This window comes from Nyctibius grandis, chromosome 2 (genome assembly GCF_013368605.1).
Source record: "Nyctibius grandis isolate bNycGra1 chromosome 2, bNycGra1.pri, whole genome shotgun sequence".
In the NCBI taxonomy this organism is placed as follows: Eukaryota; Metazoa; Chordata; class Aves; order Nyctibiiformes; family Nyctibiidae; genus Nyctibius; species Nyctibius grandis.
Window position 1 is genome coordinate 79,038,982 of NC_090659.1, and position 22,432 is coordinate 79,061,413.

Sequence of the window (22,432 nt, forward strand, 5' to 3'; positions counted from 1 at the left end):
ATTATGAGGCACAATTGTACAATTCCAAGTTGAAAACTGATGCAAAAAGATGTGAAATAACCTCCCGTGGACAAATAACACCTTCTGTGTAAATCATCTCATCTACGTCAATCCTTTAGCAAACAGAAAAAAAGACAAATGGGACAGAAATAGCTCTCACTTGGTAGCAGGTGATAAGCATAGAGACCAAATACCTCCGTTATGTTTGAACGCAATGCACATTCACAAATACCACTTACACCCAGCCAGCACGGACTGACGGATGTTTCTCTAACGAGGACCACTCTACAAGAATAAAGCGAAGTGACATGGCAGATCAGCAGGCTGAGCTGCGGCTCAAGGAATTTATTCTCAGCTCCACTGTTTGCTCAAGGTTAAATAGCAAAATTAGTCACCAAGGCCCTAGCCCGACAATACAAAGGCTTTGGCAGCAGCTCTAGCTTAAGGATTTCCTGGTCTCCCTTTCCCTTCCAGCCGCTCCTGTTTGCTGCCCCCGTGGTTATGCCAACACGACTCTGAATCACGCTGCAGTTCCACGTTGTGCATCAGGACCAGAGGGCTGTGCCTACTTCTTTGTTTGGGTTTTTCCTAATACACACTTTAAAGCCCCAAATTAACTCACTCATCTGTTTTACAGCACGCTCATACAGGCGACTGTGTCAGCACCGCAGCAGAGGCAACGCGTTGCCGCAGAGGAGCGGGCAGGGGGCTTGGCGGAGGGGACTGCTCCCCACGTCAGTACCGTGAGAGTCTTTAAGAAATCATGAACTAGACTTTAACCAATAATAAAATACAGCCATTGGCAACACTAACACACAGCTCTCCACCGCCTCTTTACAAATGAGCAGTGCATTTTAAGTAGCTATGTTTAGGCTGACTTATTTCAAGACTTTTAACAAATATACCCTATAGTTTGGATTTTGTTTTCCTAACACGTTATATGGTTTGGTTTCCCCACATCCTAATACATACTGAATTACAACAACTATCAGTTCATGATTTCACATCTACTTTGACTCTTCACTTTGTTATTTTCTAGGTAGAACAACAACATGGAGCTCAAGACCAAATCCAAGATACCAGAACTTGGATCAAAATTCTGGAAGATTATTTTACAGCATCCCGTTCGCAAAGCGTGGCTTTCTGAGGGTCTGATTCTCATGTAGAAACATATTTAAAATACAGATATCAATCTATGATTTAAAAAAAACCCAAACAGTTCAGACAATCTTCCTCCCCTAAATGAGAGTTATCTGCCAAGAAGAGGCCACATGGTCATGCCCAAAGAGATAAGACAAGTCCAAATCCATTTACGGGGAGAAAGAAGGGACAGAGACACTCCCACTGATAGAAAGGAATGTGCCAGTGACAAATGCACCCTGCCCAGTGCCAAACCCTTCTCTTGGTGACGAATAACCCAGAAACTCCAACAGCTGCCAAAGCTATCTGTTTTCCATCCCTTCCTCTGTACTACAGATCTCACAAACACAGGACTCGAACAGATTCCTGTTTAAAAAGAACTATCAGAGCTCTCCTTTCGAACTTCCATCCACCAAGACAGTGGTTCTAGTTCCCAGATGCCCTTTGAAGGACTTGGAAGAGCCATACCCTGGCCCGGGAGCCGCAGCAGGTCAGCAGGCTGCAGAACAAGCTCGCTCCCGAGCTCCTTGCCGAGCTCCAAGAACTCTATCCTGACACCAACCAGGTTCACTTACGTCCTCCTCGGAAGCGTCCGACAGTTTGAAGGATTCTCCACCCCCACCAAAGTATGCTGCGCAAGAGACGAACACCGGCTGTCCAACTAGCAGCGAGCTTGTGCTAAATTTCAAGCTCTTTGGCCACCTACTCAACTGCTATTAATATTGCCGTTATCGGATCTCACTGAATTCCCACATGCTGCTGAGAATAGAAAAGCTCCAGTGGAAGATGGGCCTGCTGCATGGGTCCAGAAACATGAGGACATTCCTCCAGCACTTGGATTCTTAGCGAACTGATATTCAACCCTGACAGCCACAGTTCACTGCCGAGATTGCTGGAAATAAAACGGTCAGGTTATGGCTGTAGTGTTCAAGAGCAGCTTTTGGAAATGGACCTTTTTATTTGACCATAAAAAGCACAAGTATTTTCCATAGCAACACATCCACTGGACCCAATGCCACTTACATTGTAACAGCACACAGAGTCAGGTCTAAAATGACGCAGAAAGTGTTTCTCCGCGCCCCTACAAAACCACCGACTGGCAGCAAGGAGCTCTGTGGGCCATAATGATCAAGCAGCCTGTCCCCACCCTGCGCCTTCGCCTACTAACGATGGGGCTGAGGGGTGGAGAAGAGATGCCCAAGAGGGGAAAGGCAGAGAGGGAATGCAGCCGGCCAACACCCTCCGTGGGAACGTGTCCCTGTCCATCACCTCAGAGCCCGTCCTTTCACACTGCCTTTTGAGCATGGCCCTTCCTTGCTGATCTCACCCATTATGCTTCCATGCTATTCTTAAATCCCTTATCAAAACAAAAACAGGCGCTTCTAGAAATGTGCATCAGCCCCAGCAAGTCACTGGACACTCTTATTATCCACTTCCTCACACTCTTTTCCGACCCCTCCCTGGGTGGTCCATCTCTGTCAGCTTCCTCATATCTCAGTCTAATCTACAGGTTCTCCCAAAGAGAAAACCAATATTCAGGCATACCTGTCAAATAAAAAAATAAAACCCCCAAACAACCCCCAAAACCATCTGCATAAGAACAAGCCTTTGTGGAGAAGCCTGGCTGATAGCCTCAGCACTCCTTGGCTCTCGTCTCAGGGGTGGGCAGGGGAAGAGGGATGGAGCATCGCTGCAGCAACAGCTTGCACAGAAAGAAGAGACTGATATGATACTGTACCTTCCTGCTCAAATTTTAAGCTTTATTAAAGAAAATTGGTGTAGCTTTTTTGTCTGGTCCCTTTTTGCATCTTTTTCTTACTCCATTCCTAAAACTCCCTAAAAGTCAGCAGCTTCACTAATTACAGGTAATTAAACTGAGTAATTCTTCTATTGTTTTGTTTGTTTATTTTTTTCCAGGGCAAATCTAGAATTTTTCCCCAGTCTGTATTGGTTACTTTAAATTCCAGGTCTAGACTGGTACCTATGCAAAAAAAAATAGTGGATATTTTATTTCTGAAAGCTACCAGTCACATGCCATATACTTTGGCCAAGCAGCGTGAGAACATCCATTGACTTTTACGAGAGATGATGGACTCTCTGCACAAAGAATCAGAAGTTGGAGTTGACTCCAAGCTCACACGGAGTGTTAGGAGTTCTCAAAGGAAACCAAACAGTTCATTCACATTCAAGAGGATGTTTGAATTTCAGAGGTGAAATTAATTGCTTTTCAAGAAGAAAAAAAAAAATCAACAACACTTAAACACAGCAATTTAGCTAGCTAGCTAGCTATCATATTACTATTTACACACCCTATAGTTTTTTATAACTTCCAAAGCATTGCTCTTTAGAACTTGGAGCGTATTACTTTGCTGGATCACTCCATCTCTCCTTCTTTTACCTCCCTGTTGTGCACCCCCCCCCCCCCCCCTTCTTTTTTTAAACCTGTACGTAATTCAGTTGACTCTGGCATGATGGTTATAGCAAACGTTACCATTTCTACCTTCTTTGTTCCTTGTACCTTCTATAAATGTTGAATTTTACACTCTCCTTTCAAAAAAAATCAATAGACTTGAGCTCATCCTGTTGATCATAAGGATCATAATCTACGTTAACTTTTCCCACATTCAGTTTTGAAGATCGTTTCCCTTCACTCCCCCCTGCTCCAAACTAGACCATATTGTGTAAATTTTGTAGATTAATTTGAGTAGAAACCCATATGGAGAACACACACTTGTGCTAGTACTCTTTCCAAAAGGAATAGTTGGTATCTCTGGGGAATGACTCTGAAAAATAAGTATCAAAATAGGCAATTAAGTGTGATCCTGTAAGTTTTTAGAAATATATACAAAACCACACAAAGGTGCAGCTGTTAATTAGCATGGAAACAGTACAACAGCATTTTACAAAAAAACTCTTCTGTATAAAGTATATTATTTGCTTTAGCTAAACTGCAGCAACCATGGCAACTCACAGTTGGCATTTTTTCAAGACAATACCAAAATTCACTTCCTCTATTGCCTGATGCCTCTTTGCCATTATTAAATTAAATATTTCCAAAACTGTTGTCCTTTTTACTCCCACTCTTACATCTAACCAAAGTATTTCAACATGCCCTCTTCCCACACGTAGATGCCAAAGGTAATTTTGTAGAACAGCCCTCAATACTGACTCATTTATTCCCTCTAAAGTATCATTCAGACACCTCTCTACCAACTCTGGGTATGGATAAACAAGTTACTGCAAGGTAAGCTAGGGTAAAAAATTTTCCATCTACCAACTACTCCATAGTAACTGCCTGCATGCACTCTCTTACCCTTGACCCCCAGGATTAATACAATCGTTCATTTTGGATAAAGCATTCAGAGGTAGTCCCTTGGGAAGAGCTAGGATTTGGCAGGTCATACAACTTCACTTGCTCAGAGAGACAGAGAAATTTTTATAGCCTCTATAATCAGAGAGGAGGGAAAAAACCCACCCTCCTGCATTCAATCTCCTCCCTTGGTCCATGCCCAGAGAAAGATTTGGTAAATGCAATCCTTTGTTATTTTTGTGTCAAGCAAACAGGTGGTGATGTACAAGTGCCTTTTGTATAAGCAAAACAGTTTACCACAGCTTGTAACACTCAATAGTGATTTCAGAAGGTTTGTTTAATTTCTCATGGTGTGCAAAAAAAGATTAAAAAACCCCTCATGTCTATACTGTATAATTTATATCAGATATTTGGCAATGAACATACCTGCTGATGAAGAAAAAAAGGATGACTGACAGTAACTTATGCCGGGTACTGCTACGCTCATGCCTGTGCCAACATAGAGTTTCACCAGTCCAAATAGGTATCTGCTCGGTTGCTGTTGTTCTAATGCATACACCGAAAACAATTCAGCACAGAGGTGACTCACTAAGAGTTAACAGCAGAAACTACAGATGCCCTGTCGATGGCCTGTGAGTGGGAAGTAATCCAGACTTCAGTCCACTCCAGTTGCCATCTCTGCAGGGGAGCCAAGACCAATAATGCCAGGTATAAGCATGAGGATGGATATATCCTCCTGAGAGGAGACAGACCCTCTGCATTTTGGGGGTACGTGAGATATGCAACACTTGGAAGTCACTTGCGCACATTTCTCATAGCTTTTTTTCCCCCCCTAGAGCAATTCCAACTTAGTACTGGTCAAACTATTGTACAGGAAGACAGAGAACTGAGGCAGCATCTACCCCTGCCCCTCTTTTTATTCTCAATTTTTGTCATATTATTAAAGAACAAATGCTTCAGCAGTTTAAAGAGGGATTACTAAAAGCAAAGCTTTTGAGAAAGTGTCACAGAGCGAGGATTTTAGAAAGAATTTGGATTTCTTTATAGAGATGGACAGAGCGAAGAAGACAAAATGGAGGTACAAGGTAAGCACTGTTTGTTCCATGATAAAGATTTTTGGAAACAAGTTAAAGTGACATTGGCATTTGTCCTTAAGTAGAAATAAATCACTACTGCACGACTGCATCATTTAGTTTAGTCTCTACATTTGGAATAAAAACTTTAAAGGACTACTGGATTTTCTCAGTAATATTTTGGCAAATTATTTCACAAGCAAATAAGAAGCACTGAAGAAATTATCATGCTTCCTTTTTGAAATTTTGCCGTATTTTCTGTTTCTTTGGGTTACCCTAGCAACACAGAGCACAACATCATCACTCATCACACAGAGCACAGAAGTATGAAACACAGACTGAACCTGACTTCTAACTATTGAAGTCAGTTCTCTATTAACTTAGGATGCCAAAAAGAAGTGAGGTACACAGATACAACTGAACTTTACTATTTCTTATGTTTTCTTGATCTGCCTTCATTTGTGAAGACACATTTAGAGACAGGAAAGAGCACTTCAATTAATGCAGAGTCAAATGTTAATCTATTCACCCTTATCAGAAAAGAATGCTAGAAGAGGATGTATTCCCTTGAACCACCTCTCCCAGAAGACATGGCGTGAAACAGCAACACAATTTAAAATAAAAACAAGATACAAAACCCAAGTAAAATTCACAAAGTGTACTACTCTTAGCAAAAATGTGCCCCTTTGTTCTGGAGAACAGACAACATCTAAGATGATCAGATATTCACAGAATCACAGAATGTTAGGGATTGGAAGGGACCTCGAAAGATCATCTAGTCCAATCCCCCTGCCGGGGCAGGATTGCCTAGACCATATCACACAGGAACGCGTCCAGGCGGGTTTTGAATGTCTCCAGAGAAGGAGACTCCACAACCTCTCGGGGCAGCCTGTTCCAGTGTTCAGTCACCCTCACCGTAAAGAAGTTTTTCCTCAAATTTAAGTGGAACCTCCTGTGCTCCAGCTTGCACCCACTGCCCCTTGTCCTGTCAAGGGATGTCACTGAAAAGAGCCTGGCTCCATCCTCATGACACTTGCCCTTTACATATTTATAAACATTAATGAGGTCACCCCTCAGGCTCCTCTTCTCTAAGCTAAAGAGACCCAGCTCCCTCAGCCTCTCCTCATAAGGGAGATGTTCCACTCCCTTAATCATCTTTGTGGCTCTGCGCTGGACTCTCTCTAGCAGTTCCCTGTCCTTCTTGAACTGAGGGGCCCAGAACTGGACACAATATTCCAGATGCGGCCTCACCAGGGCAGAGTAGAGGGGGAGGAGAACCTCTCTCGACCTGCTGACCACACCCCTTCTAATACACCCCAGAATGTCATTGGCCTTCTTGGCCACAAGGGCACACTGCTGCCTCATGGTCATCCTGTTGTCCACTAGGACCCCCAGGTCCCTTTCCCCTACGCTGCTCTCCAACAGGTCTGTCTCCAACTTGTACTGGTACATGGGGTTGTTCTTGCCCAGATGCAGGACTCTACACTTGCCCTTGTTATATTTCATTAAATTTCTCCCCGCCCAACTCTCCAGCCTGTCCAGGTCCCTCTGAATGGCTGCGCAGCCTTCCGGTGTGTCAGCCACTCCTCCCAGTTTGGTGTCATCAGCGAACTTGCTGACAGCGCACTCTAATCCCTCATCCAAGTCATTAATGAATATATTGAATAGAACTGGTCCCACTACCGACCCTTGCGGGACTCCGCTAGACACAGACCTCCAACTGGACTCTGTCCCATTGACCACTACTCTCTGGCTTCTTTCCTTTCTTTTCCATATTTCCATATTCTTTTCCATATTTGCTACAATTCTCACCTCCTGTCCTCAGCTCCTGCAACACCCACACGTAAGGGAGCTACTAAAAGATGTAACTATTCCTATTCAGGTTCCTTATGGCTTCAGATTCATTTCTGTAACATTTGAAATGCCTACATTCAATTTCTTGCTATCAATATTACTGGATAAGTAGTAGCTTTTTTTATTAGCTTTTTTTGGGGGAAAAGAATTTGTTCACCCCAGTGGACAACGGGGTTTTAAGGCTACTTAGAACAGCCAATTCGGAGGGTATTTAAACATTTGCTCAAAACATTAAGCTTTTCAGGCCAGGTTTTCTGGCCAAGTTTTTAATGTTGGAAAAATGAATGTTTCTTTACTGCAAAGTGAGAGAATGGGTAAAAGTCCAAATACTTGCTTTGCCAGAATATTAGAAAGTCTGTGTGGGAGGCAAAAAGGGGGGAGGGAGGGAGGGGAGCGGGGGGAAAGAAAAGTTAAGCTAGTCTGACCATATACCTCTGAAGTTAGAGAATTTACATCAATACTGAGCATCCCAACCTACTGAAACCAAATGTGCTATTAGTCACTTGAGAGTTTCTGTTGTAAAGTTAGAGGAGTCTGAGAATAAAACGTTGAATAAAATTAATGATATGGGAAAACAATCCCAGCCAGGGAACTATAGATGATCTCACACCTCTCTTTCACTGGTACTCATGAAGTATGTTATTTGTACCACGAAACTGATGACTGAGGGGAAAAAAAAAACTTAATACACCAATTAAGACACTGCCAAAATGCTCCAACAAGCTATTACAACTAAGTCTGGAGGCAGGGAGGGAGTGGAACAAAACGATCCGATTCTGCTCCAAGTGAGGCCATGGCAATATTCCCAACATCTTTAATGAGTGCATGAGTAAATGCTAAATTAGGAATCTTCCTTCTCCCAAGAAAGAAGATACTATATGCACCAACTCTTGGAAACTACATTTAGCCATCTGCAGAATTTCACCAACTGTCCAGCCAGATGAAGCACTAGAGAAGTAGGCTCCTTAGAACACACATGGTGGTTGTAAGCTACCCTTCCCAGAAGTCAATCAAACCGCAGAGCCGCAAAAATAACCCCAGGGCTCTGGAAGAGGCTATTCTACAAATCCTCTCCCCAGCAACTCTCATCAATTCCACATAAAGACCAATCACTCTTTTTGACACAGATAAGGTTAACAGAAACCTTGGGACTCTCATCTAGGAATCCATAGCTTCTGAAAATTAAATTGCAAATCATTATCACATTTAATCCTTGCAAAGATTAAATCAAACTAATGGTTAAACTGCAAAGTATGTCAATGGCACCAGTTTGCTAGGAGGCTCAGCTTCGTAAGGGACAGTATTAGTGTTGCATGTTGCACTAGCAACTGCTAAATCCAGACTTGCTACCTTGGAAGTGTCTATGGAAGCAGCCCTTTTATCTCAAGTTTTTAGCCCTATTTGATTCAGAAATCCCAACAGCAACAGTGCTGTCACTATATTCACTGTTTTACAATTCACTAAAAAAACAAGTCCTTATCATCCCCCAATTAAGACTGATAATTTAGACAGGATGAGAAATGCAAAGGCAATTCGATAAAACTAAATGGATGTTTCCCCTCTTGAGTACACTTAATTCTGGAGTTGTTAGTCTACCTGAAACAAATTATATTTGGGGAAGAATCATGCAGGAAGCCATCTCAGAGGTCTCATCACTGCAGTGCACATTGCAACAGCGAGACTCAGAACAACTTCCAAGGTCCCCCTCCTTTTCATCTCCAGGCTAGCAGAGCTACAAGAAATTAACTCAGTGCAATGGAGGTGTAACCAGTAGCATCCTCCAATGAGGGGAGGATTTTAGGAATAGGTTGTCAAACTACAGGAAAACTCAGCTGCTCCTTGTCAGGAAAGCAACCACCATAAAGTACAGGTGAAGAGAATGGGAGAGAAATACCTTCACCCTTTGACCCACAGATAGCATACCTGGGAGATAACCTTGAGCATTATCATCATGTTTCGTTGCCAGATGGCAAACTGCTGACCACCTTAGCCACAGTACACTGAAAGTTTTTTGCAATACACTTTCACTTTCTTGCTGCATATCATTAGATAGGTGGAGAAAGCCATGAAAAAATAGCTGGAGTGCTCTTAACATATTATCCTCTCTACACTTCAGTGTAGATGCAGTTAGTGGCCCAATTAACCTGCTAGAGTATACATTTTAAAAATAAATTTAATAAAAGTCACTGTTGTAGTTTTTTTCATCAAGGAAATACGTTCATGGCAGAGCAGTACAGTGTACAAGTTTTCTAAGATACTCAAAAAGAGCTTATACTGCAGTGTAAGTTATGCAAGCCTCATCTTTAATAACATAAATCAGTATCATCAAAAACAGCTCATAATCTAACAAATCAGCCATCTGTTTGATGCTAATTTATTGGAAGACACTGATTCAGAACCACTGCAGTAGTCAGATATTTATTGCTCAAAGAGAAGGAAGATGAATGTGAAGTCCTTTGCCACACCGCATTTAAAGCTCTTTGCCTGGAAAACAGCACGTTGAGTACATGTAACAGTATGCACCCCAAGATTTTTTTCAGGTAGGAAAGAATCTGTGGAAGCTTTTGCTAGGGAAAGAAATCCAGAACTGTTGCACAAACTCTGGACAGAATGTCAAGTATGCAATTATTTGAACTATTATTAAAAGTAACATAGTTATTACTTAAGCCCCTGAAGGAAAAACCCTAACTTACTCAGGATAGGTATACAGGTGAATATATTTGAACTTTTCTGTATATTAAAGCCACCAACAAAAACCAGACAATGTTTCAAAAAGGAAAACCACAAGGAAAAGAATAATAAATTAAAAGCACAGAGGTATACTTTGAAAAGAGAAAAAAGAAACTCCTGTCAAAAACACTCCCAAATCCCTGTCTCTTAAGCAGTGACATTGAAATTTTAGCATTGATGAATGCTGACAGCACAGAAATCAGCAGATTGGATGTGAAGTAACCAGGCCTTTTAAAATACAGAGAGGCACATTTAGATTCATTCTGTGCTGATTTGCAATGTGTAGAATCTCAAATACACCCATTTTGAGTGTCACACCAATTTCCCTCAAAAATATGTTCACTAACACGCTCATGATTCCAAAGCAACTTACAGAAATAAAAACTGTTTTGAAATTCTGCTTTCTTCAAAAAGGCTTTTATTTTTGCTAATTTTGGCTTGCATAGAGGATCCTGTGTTTCACAGGTACAACCAAGCCTTGCCAAAGTGCTTTCACAATGGGAAGACTGGCCAGGGAGTACCACCAGGGGTAAGAGAGCTTTAGTGAAACCAAAAAGCAATTCTCTATGAAAAATAAAACATATAATCATCCAATGAACACAATATCACAGTATTCACTCTCTTAAATGATTATTAATTTTACTGCAGGTACAAAGATTAGAATGGGTTGCAACTTGCTTTGTTTAATGAGCCAACTTAATTTTTCTCCCCTCTCTCTTCTACAAGGCTTTTACGTTGACCGTTTATATCCAGTTTGTCTTACATTCTTGTCCCTGTACCTTTCTGTGTTAACCATTACTTAATGAGCCACATGCTTTCAAATCCTGGCTATAAACTAATTTCTGCTATATCCTCCACCACTAAGGAAAGTATAAGGTTTTTTTTTTCTAATAATTAGCCACTAATTATTTTTTGTATGTAAGAATCAGGGCATTACACACTGTAGTAAGCAAATGCATGGAAACCATTACCGCTACCTTTTGTAATACCATTAAAGACTAACTTTTTATAATCGTCACCTGCCCTCTACTTCAAAGCGTGCACTCTTTGAGGCTGACCCAGTGTTGCTGTTTGTTTTGCGAGTTGCCTGGCAGAGAAATCTGAGCAATGGAGAATGAAAACAGTAAGAAAGCATCTTTACCAGCTATTCCAAATTGGCCGGAGAGTTATCAGAAGGCTATTCTGAACAACGGCAGTGGTGGCATGTGGATCACCTACGGCCAAGGAATTAGAAACTGAGAAGATGCTAACTCCTCCTCATTTACAGTAAAAGCAGATTCTAGAATATTTTACAGATAAAAATTAATCTTAATACATTTGTTTTGAAACTGAAGGGAGTCTTCATAATTAAACATATAGCATTAACAAAGAAGTCACAGTACCAAGAGCTGAAGTAACCTGAAGTAATTACCGAAGTACTCTCTCCTGGGTGAAGGTAAAAAAAACACTAGTAGTTTTCTTCCACTGTTTTCACTGCTCTTTATTTCACCTTATAAGGAGCCCAGTCTCATCCTTGCAACTACAGATGCACAAATAACAGGAACATGTTCCATCAAATGTTGTATGCCAAAACCTACACGCAATTAAGCTTGACCAAACAGTTTCTAGGAGCTTGAACATATTTGCTTTCCTGACAAAAATTCCGCAAACAAAAGCTCCTTCTATAAGTAAGGTATGCGTCCCTTTGGTACATGTCCATCAAAAAGATTCCTTCCTCCGGAGATAAAAGCGAGCTTCTCTCTCTCCTCTGACTGATCAAACAGCAATACACCATTTTTACATGATGGAAACCACCCAAACACATTCCTGGGCAACAGGAGACAAGGAGAAATTTCCAGTGTTCACTGCTTCCCCGCCTCCCCTGAAACAAAATTGAGCCAATACAGAAACTTTCCATTCAGGCTCCTCCTGGACCTGAAAAAAAAAAAACCCCAAAAATATGTAGGTACGCAAATGCAAACCATTCTGCCATATGAAATGTTGTACTTGAAAGTGAGAAAATGCATTTCGGTGACACGGACAGTAACTTGCAATGCTTCCCTAATACTAGTGACCAGCTGAGATCCACTGCTCTGTCATAGTTAATAAAAGAAATATAGCTTGATTCTTTCACATTAGCTTTGAATCAAATTTTGCTGCAATTTCTTTTGTCCTCACTACACTGTCCTCTAACAAGTTCTGTAGGTGAACACAGTAATTAGGCAGAGCTCAGGTTAGATGGCTACACCAAGCAGCAGGGTACAGAAATACTAAAGCTCTTGTGGAAAGGGAAAGATGGGTAAAGGAGAAAGCTGCAATGTGATGATACTCCTGCAGGACACAGTCACACGTGCCTACAACACATACTCCAGATGCACCATGGTGGGACATAGCTCTGGGTCAGTGCTGTTCTCATGGCCTAGGTGTTCAGCCAATCCAGCACACCTTATTGTGCAGACCTACCTCTGATCAAGCAAAACGAAGGGAAGCTGTGTACTACCTCAACCAGTGGACTCAGTTCCTCTTCACAAACTACGTTACCTGGGAAGAAGCATTCACTGTTTTTTGGCCTACTTCTACATGAGCATTTTCACTTATGTGCTCATATTTGAGCTGCTTGAGGGAACCAAGCCTTTGTCTGTTATTCTCCTCATATATCGTTGTGTTCAGTTTGTATTTCTATTTAGACTGTTTTTCAAGTCATTGCACTTTTTCACTGTAAAATTCATCCTTTGGGAAAGGATATATAGTAAAGGCTAAAAAAAAGTGCTGAGAAGTGAACTTATTCTGTGTACTAAGTTCATTCTTAAGATTAAGATTTCCTATCTCTTCTCAGCCTTATTTCAGTTCAAATTTGAGTCCATTGAAGACTTCACAACTGCTCAGATTAAGCTCCAGTTTGAGAATGGATTTTGAATCCTCCTTGGATTCAGATTCTTCTTGGTTTTTACCTTGCCCAGCTTCCCCTGCCTTCTCTGCCCTTTCACTGCAATGCCCCATCGTGTAAATACACTTTCTGAAGAAAACCAGGAGGCACCAGTCCTTCAGCCCAGCTTTTCTCTTGATAAAACTCATGCTGTCCAATAAAGGAAGAAAGTTTATCAAGCAACTTCAGCAGACACCTGACACACCATAAGCATGGAGTACCTGCCTTAGTTTATTTTGAGGGTCTGAAGAAGCACAGTCTTCCAAAGCTGTGCTGGAAAGCCAGGTAATGAGCTAGATGCGTCCTCCTGTGTACACAGCCTCATGTACAGCTCAGAGCAGCTACTGTGCACTCACCGCTCATGCCATGCCCACGCAAGCAAACCTTGGGAATGCTTGCTTGGGTACCATGTTTGATGCCATCAGTCCCAGGATTCATAGATCTAAAATCCTATCCAATCAATGAAAAAGAATACTGAACAGAAAATAGAAGTAGTAATTTACAAATGCAGCCCCATCATTTTGGTGATGATCATCACCCTAGACTGACTACACCACCTGGATAACTGGAGATTTCTGTAGACTATTTAATAACTAAACAAACTAGCTTGTTGAATATGTTCACAAATTATTCAAACAGCATTAGAGAAGACTGAATAAAACTAAGGAATCTGGTCACAGCTCAAAGAGGAAAACGCTTCAGAAAGACGAAATGTTTATAAAAAGAAAAATATCCTTTTGCAAGAGAATTTTTTTCCTCTTGAAGGAACAAAAACATTGCAATGAAATGGCAAACACTAGTGAATCACCAGTGCTAAGTGACTTTTGTATGATTTCTCAACAGCAGTCAATATTCGATACAAGAGGCAAGCTCAGATTTCAAAGAATAAAATGTTCTGCATAGAGAAAGCGAGTGTTTTGTAGGACGAACATAGCAAAGGAGTATCATTACTGATGCATCTTATTCTGCTTTTATTCAATCTGGGTGGGTGTGCCTTCTGCATAACCATCTGATGTGTGATCTTACAGTTACATTACCCATGACAAAGTCAGTAGCAAACCCTCTTAAATTAACTGATCTTTTTAAAGCAAAAGTAATGATTTAAGTAATGATGCTGAATATAGTGCATGCAAATACACGTGCCAGATTATTTCAAGAGAATTTCAGGCATTCTTATTAATTCTTCTTACAAAGCTTTCATAAAATTCCAAATGGCTTGATGAAAAACCATCAAATGTTAAATTCCTAAAAATCCATAATAACATTTTTCCCCATGATTGCACAGCCTGATCACATATAGAAGTAGTCAGAAATTGGTCTAGGCTAAGAGACGTACCATAATTTTCTTCATCTTTTCAGCTATCTCTGCATACAGCATTCCACGCTTGCTAAAGCTTAACAATAGTAGATTGCTTGATTGATTTAGCAAATCGAATTAATTGCTTCCATAAAATTTGTGCCTGATTTTTTCCTTAGCTTTGCTTCTTGGAGGAGGTTATCATAGATCTACAGAAGTTAAAAGCAGCTTTCACTGAATGTGACCTTTTTAAAACCACACACAGGAACGTCCATGTGGTGCCAGATCAAAACTCTGTCTAGCTCAGAATCCCATCCTCCCATGCAACTCCAAGTGGTTGCCTAAGGAAGAGTAAGAATAGAACAGGCAAGATGCTTCTCCCTCACGGACTTCCCAAGCTAGATGTGGTTTCCCCATATTAAGTAATTCTTAAGAGACTTCCCTTCCGTAAATTTCTGCACTACCACTTGAACTCAAGTAAACTTTTATCATTCACAGCATCTGCTGACAAGGAAGCCTACTGCGCCTTCGTTTGTTTCATTGATTACTCACATAACATGGGACACAGTGACTAGTTCAACCACTTCATCCATGCCATCTGCTAGGTTGTTTTTTGGTTTATTTGTTTGTTTTAAGCTTGCTGCTTTGTCCACCTCTCCTCTTTATCCATCATCTCACTTTCAGGCTCAGGACTCCTAGTGTGTTCAACTAAACTTGCAGCAGAAGCTATTCCTACTTTTGGTCAGGGAAAGGCCATGAAGATTAAGATCTTCCAGTTCCATAGATTTGATTTGGGGAGAATTTGGGGAGGTGAAGTGGGAGAGCGAGGAAAGGGAAAGTGATCAAAGTCCAAAGCTTCAGACGGTATTTTCAACACTGGCAAATTCCAGATTACCCGCAGCAGCACAGTGATGTGCCATTGTTCTTCCTATTCCTAATACTTCTTAGCAATGCCTGGGTTTTGTTCCTGGGTAGGTTTTTTGGGGGGGATGTGTGTTTTTTTTATTTGTTTTTGTTGTTGTTGTTGTTGATTTTGTTTTCTTTTTACTTGACTGGCACTGAACACTGAATAGATGCCTTCAAAAACCTCTCACAAACTCCTAACCCCATTACCTCAGGCCTGAGCACTATCAGCTGTTCCTGAACTCATCATTTTACATACGAAATTGGAATTGTTCCGATCTTCCCGTTCTCACTTAAGTAACCTAAGTTTTTCTTCTACTTCATACATAAAAAAGAACACAGTTTCTGAAAAATTAACCCACAAACAACTACTAAAAGCTGTTTACTGGAGTAGTTGACACTGGTAAATTTGGACGGATTAGGATTAGTTTGTGGAATTGTGCAGTAATTCCTTAACTGCACAGATCTGTGATCGCATCTTCAAGTCAAACCATACATAAATACACCGTGCCTTCTGTTAACTCAGGCATTTTTAGCTAGTGCTTTACCAAGTACATCCCTCACCCCAGGAAACAATCACAGCTGAGAGCATCTTACAAATGTCAGGTCACAGAGTTAAAAAGAATACATTACTGCACCATAAATCTGACAAGCATATTTCAGCATTTATTCACAGGGCACAAGTGGCTGTCTGTAATTTAATAGCCTTTGCAAAAAGCAGGAGTATTTTGAACTTAGCCTCCCTTTCCCCGCCCCAGTTAAATATTTTATCATACAACGCACTGGAATCCACGTCAGTTGATGCATATCTGTACATACTGGGTTCAAAGGTGTGAACGTGTTTACATTTGCAGGACGCTTTTTTCTAGAAGGGAAAGGAAAGAGAAAATATCAACCGCATTAGTCAACCTTCTCACTCTAGTCCAGCAATCGGCTGCTGCAGCAGCTTTCAAAATTTTTCTTTCTGAGTCAGTTTCTGATACCATGCTCCCTCCCCGAGCAGACGGGAGCATGGGGAGGGCGCAGTCAATAAGCCAGAGGGCAAAGCTGCCAGAAGGTTCCTGCAGAGCCAATCCTCATGACATTCAAGGAGGACAAGGTCCGAGTCCTGCTCCTGGGATAGATCTAACCCCTGCGATGGCAGAGCAGGGTGGGGAGCCAGGCCTGGAGGTCCTGCTAGGCTAAACATCAGCCAGCAGCAGATGCTGGCAACATTGGCCAACAGCACCCAGGGCTGTACAAAATGGAGCGTGGCCAGGAGGCTGATGGACCTGATCATCTCCCCTTTCCTCAGCAGCTGTTACACCATGTCTATAATGGTGCCATCTCCAGTCTAGTGCCCCCCAGTATAGGAAAGACATTGGTAACCTGGAGCAAGTTGAGTGAAGGCCACCATGATGGTCAGGGTTGGAGATCCTGAGCTTTATTGTTTAGCTTGTTCAGTCTGGAGAAGAGTTCTCCAGTTGGGTTTTCTTTTGCTTTTGTTGTTTTTTTTTCCCTTTTGTTTCTTAAAGACAACAGATCTCTATCATTTAAAAGAAACATGAAAAGATCATGCCTTTGTGTGGTTAAGCTTGGATGCTATCTAGCACTCTTCATTTCCCCCTCCCTCCTTGTCTTCTAATCATGTGGCAAGACATGATTTCATTTAACTGGTTTCAGTAACAAGATTAATAGAACCCTTTAACCCTTTTGACGTGCGCATTATAAAAATATTTGAATTTGCTATTGCATTACCAATTATGTTCTGTAGCAGAAAACTTGTTAATTCTACTTTGAAGGATACTATGAGTGCTCCAATTAAGCAGTAATAATAATTAAGAGTTGAAATCTCTGTAAGAGGTGTAACAACAGTATTAATCACAGCTCAGGAATAAAAATGGCCACAATTAGGCTTCTGTATGAAGTAGGATCCAGAACTGACAATACACTGTTCAGCTTTTCTTTCCCTGTTTACAGAGTATGGTTAACAAACTTCTGTATCTGTGGAAAACTTCAAGAAGTCAGCTTCCCCCCCCAGTATTTAAATATAGGAGCTATTCCTATTGAGTTGTGTGTCTTCAGAAAAGCTAACTGAACTTCAGCAATTTAGGGGTAAAATACAATTAAAATTAATAAGACTTAACTTGCATACATGCTCTGTATAATTGATATTAAGGTAACACAAGCTTACTCTTTTTAGAAGTCCTTCAACTTCCAACCTCAGCCATAAACACTTTTTTTAGTATGAAAAAAACATCACCACCAAAAAATGCAGGTTCCCTCTTTACCTTCTTTTGTAACTCATTGCTACTCATCCAAATTGCTTTTCTCTCTCTACTGCATTGTTTTATAAACTGCACTTAATCCTAGGATTGATGTGCATGCTTAAAATAAATGTAGGTGCCTAAGGTTTAGATGGATTCCCATGGGAATCCTAGAAGGTTAGAAACGCTTCTCTTAATACAAAGGAAAACAGCATTGGAAAACATTGTAAAGGCTTTTAGTAATAATGGCTTTGTACCCCCACAAAAGTTATTCCAGAGATACTGTAAGAAGATAAAAAATGAGGACTTCGAACAAACCAACACCTTTCAGCAGAAAGCCACCATAACCTCCTTCAGCAAGTCATTCAGTTTCACGGCATAACTATTTAAATTCCAACATAAGGCTATAGATGTGTCACTAAAGGTACCTGAATTACTCCTGATAAAATTAACACACTAATGTAATTCTTTCCAGATTTATTCAGACTCCTCCTGTACACCTGTAGGTACAGGTATGCAACTCCAGAAGTTTTTCACTCTTACAGCAGAACCATCTTCATGAAATAGATAAATGGTAAATCGAACACTATCAAGAGTATAATCCCATAAAGGGAGTGTAACTTATTAACTGTTAAATTACTCAACAGAAAAAAATGAACAATCTCAAACATTTCTTTTAATGATCAGAAACTTAACAAATAAAGTAGAAAGATTAAATAGCACCACACCCAACATTTTATAGACTTTACACTGAATAGTTGGAAGTAAATTTCTAGCAGGTATGGTCCAAAGTCTGGAACATACTTTATTGCCTACAACGGTTTTACTGGAATGATTTAAAGCTTACGCAAATTAATGACCTGAGCGTGAATATTTTACGCTAAGCACAACACTTTCACAAGACTGATAAAATTTTCTTTACCTCTGTGTAACTGTCATCAGTACGAATGAAAGTTAAACATGCAAAATGCATGATCTTGAAATTAGTTATATCCTAAACAAAATAAATACAGCAATTTCAATGTTTAGAATACAGCTATGCAAGTAAGATTAGCTGCTGTAAGTATTACCCATGTCTATGAAAATGCCCATAGCAAAAAGAAAGTTTCCACAATTACAAAGTCGTAGGAACATTTCTAGAGTCACTTTGAAGTGAGGGTGCTGCACTTTTCCATTTCAAGGGAAGTGTCACTAGGAAACTCAGTTACCACAATAAAAGCCTATTACAACCACATGTGTAAGAAATGTTATTTCCCTGGATATAAGAAAAGAAAAAACAAAATAGCACCATTCATTGTTCTAATTAAATTTTGGTTAAATGGTTTGCATTTCAGCTTTCAAGACCCACAAAATGCTGTCTTCTATTCCTTTAATCTCAACTTGAATTCAAAGACAGTTTCTTAGACCTTTATGCGCAAGCCTTTGGGGTGATTGACTCTTCAGTCACACACGTATAAGCTGGAAACCTTACACAGGTATAAGTTTTGGGCTAACTGCTATCATACTTCTTGCATGGAAGCACTTGGCTTTCATCCAGTCCACAACTTTCTATTCTACACAAAATAAAAAAGCAGGAAAGGGTGGTTCTGTGTTGTGTGTTTTGGGTGCTTTGTTTTTGTGTGTTTTGTTTTTTTTTTTTTTTTCTTTTTTTGAAGCCAAATTAAGACTAGGTTTTTCAGATCAGTAAAATGCATGTTTCTTGGAAAAAATCAGCACAGCAAATTCATCATGCATTCTTATTGTAAGCATGAAATTCTTGAGCAAAAAAAAAGATGTCAAGAAGATATAGTAACTCTGCAAATACATTAGATATAGAAGAAGACCTAAGTATGAATTCAGTGATACAACAGCAAACACCGGTTCTGACGCACCTGTCCACAAATTGACTTGAGTTTTGTTTGGTTTTTTTTTTTTTTTCTTTTCTTTTTAAAGTCTCCGTTTTCAAGGTATTTGACTCTGCCTCCTTGGAACAAAATATGGCACTTCTTGAAGCACAAAATGGGATACAAGTTCCAAAAGAGTACCTCATTCTTACACCTCAAGCTTCCAGGTAAGTTGCATGCCAGACATTTCGAAGAGCTGAGCGTTACTGGCAAAGCAAGCCTAAAAAATTCCTCTGAAGACCGAGATGTGGTACTGCTTCACAATTAAAGCTCTCCAAAAATCAAATTTGCATTTTGCTGTATTGTTGCGCTGACAACAATCCTCCACTCAAAAAGACCATCTTTTCAGTGGTTTCTATGCAGATTGCTTTCTTCAGTGATCTATTTGGCAGTTGTAACATTCATCACATAGAACAGAAATTTCTTCTACAGGGTCAATGAAGGCAAAGTTAAAGAATCCTGAGCAGGAAACAGGAAGCCTGGCATATTCCCCAGGACTAGACAGGAAGAACATGAAAGCCATAAGAAACCATCAACTTAAATTAAAAAAAAAAAAAAAAGAAAAAAAAGAAAAAACCACCAACAACAATCTATTTTCTAATTAGAAGCTAAAGTCTACACCACACAAAGAGCAGGAAGTTGGTAAAGGACTGAATGTAGCACTGGAAGAAGCTACGTCTGCATTCAACCCCTCTCTGCTACTGTTTCAGTGCTATTTTCGGGAATCCTATTACATCTGCACATTTAGTGGCTGCACCCAAAAAAGACAAGTGAGGCAATTTCATCACTGAAAGGAGGTGCTGGTGTTATTGTAATCTGAATTACGGGATAAAGAAGGTAGGTACTAGAGGATGCTTTGTGTTTGGCTTAACTTGGTGCTAGAAGGCTTCCTTTTCAACAGCTCCTAAAATGAGATGGGTGATTAGTAAGGGACAATAGTTGGTATATAGCAGATACTCATTCTGTAAATGTTCGTAATAGTTTATGTTGGTATGATCTGTGTAATTGTTCATTCTTATTTCATCATAAGAAAACCCTTGAAACGTATCCTGCTCCCAATGGATGAAGAACATGTGCAGAACACATGCTTACGACTACATCACTTAGCAATTATTCCATTTTATCAAGATTTATTTTAAACGCATCTAATCTCTGAACAACTTTTTTGTGGTATTTTAAATTCAGAAAGTATTATCTCTGAACTGAAATCGAGAGCCTGTCTCAAAAATACAGCTTCTGCAATGCCAGAACACAAGGATGAGCATGACAGATAACAGTTGTTACTTCTTTCCAGTTGGCTCTAGTTATATAGAGCTTTATGCTACAGAAAGCATGGCTTTCAATTTTTTCTAGGGTTGTTTTTCGCTTTAGGAAAATGTGAAAAATAATTGAGCTAAAGGAGCATTAAATTGATAAGTTAAAATTACCCAAAAGATAGAAATGCTGGGGCTAGACTGAGAGCTCCGTTACTTCATCTCATGTATGTGCTCAATCCCACTTCAGCAAGACTTCTCCGACAGGGTTTTCTGTTTGCTTCATAAGATTTACACTTCATTTAGCATACAGGGTTGATAATGAATACAAGAAAAAGTACAGTGCAGCAAAAAGTTGAAGGCCTTATCCAAATACCAAGTTTTGCATGGTGCTGAGGTACTTCCAGCTATCTTTGGAGACAATTTTTGAGTTTCATTCCAGACCTACTCTAAATATAACCCTGTAGTAATAATATTAATAGAAAGGAAATATTTTAATATGATATTTTGTTGAAGAATGAAATTAATATACTAAAACTTCAACATCAGGACTCAGGGGCTTATGGTAGCTTTAAAAAAAAGTTTGCTATTTAGGATTAAGGCAGTGAATTGTTTCTTAAATTTTTTTGTTTAGTTTAATATTTTCATCTATTAACCCACTGTTGTTTGGATTTATTATGAGTATTTAATGAGATTCTTTAAGTGGATACCTCATTTTACAGAATTAGTATTTTTTTTAAGATGGGAGAAATAATTTGCTTGAAAGACAAGACAAATTTTAATTATGCTGTCCACCTGATTGTTCAGGTTGCCTCCTTTAAAACTGCTAATTAGGATAACAGTCCATCAGACTAGAAGTTTGGTGTCTGCCTAAGCAAACTCCCACTTTTAACTCCATGGCATGATTTTACTAAGAACCCTTCCACAGCTGGGAACAACTGGATGTGTCACCTCTAAAGAGCTGGGTAAGGAAGTGCTGAACATTTTTAAATAGTAACCGTGCTCACAACTGCGAGTCACAAAGCTCGTATTACATTCTTACTTTGATAGATTTTAAAAAAGAATCAAACGAATTATTACAACAATCTTGCATTACTATAAAAAAAAAAAAAAAACAACCAAGCTGCTGGGCTTTAAAATAACATCTCCTCCGATTAAAAATAATAAAATCTTAGGCTAACAAGATCAAATAAACTGAAAGAACTGAAGAGGGACACATAGGCATTTACACAAATAACTAGCCATGAAACAAGAAGATATGCACCTGACTGCCGGACACAGTGTGTGAGGAATAAACCCATCTGGATAATCTTTATTGGAACATATGACACATTACTGTACTATACCATTGAGCAATAACATCTGCAGATTTACAGAAAGACTGAGCTATAAATCTCAGACATTAATCCACACTCCCATTTTCATTGGCAGAAAAGAAACCACCCATGCCAGTATATTTTTCCGCTTCACCTGACAACTAATCTCATCGCTGATCTGGCAAAGCATAAAGTTTGCAAGGCTTTGAACAGCAACCAGTAATTTTAACCAGCCCTCTTCACACAAACTTCTAAGCAATAAAATTTTAAGGAGCTTTTTCTTTGCAAAAAGGATAATCGCATAATGACTTGGAGCTGAGAGTCTGGATAGTTAAGAGGATTCTTGCCCCTCCTATCCCAGGTACTAGTAGTAATTACAGAGGAGGGTTTCACATCATGCCTGTGCATCATCTCAGTTGCAATAAAAAAACAAAATATAAGTGAAAGTTGCAACCTCATTACCAGATAGGAAGATTATTTCTTAGTACAGCTTCTGGCAAGCCATGAGTAACAGAGGGTCTT

At 39.9% G+C, this 22,432-nt stretch overlaps 1 protein-coding gene across 9 annotated transcripts in view; it reads right to left on the reverse strand.

Moving 5' to 3' along the window:
* The window catches only part of LMO7 (LIM domain 7), a 94,151-nt gene that overhangs the window by 50,186 nt on the left and 21,533 nt on the right, over nucleotides 1–22,432 (reverse strand). Inside the window, exon 1 of one of the 9 annotated variants that reach the window (XM_068418432.1) lies at nucleotides 1,716–1,785. The exons of the other annotated variants lie outside the window; for them this stretch is intronic. The gene's annotated coding sequence lies outside the window, so the exon portion shown is untranslated. Of the gene's footprint in view, nucleotides 1–1,715; nucleotides 1,786–22,432 lie in introns of those variants that run through there. 9 annotated transcript variants of the gene reach the window in all.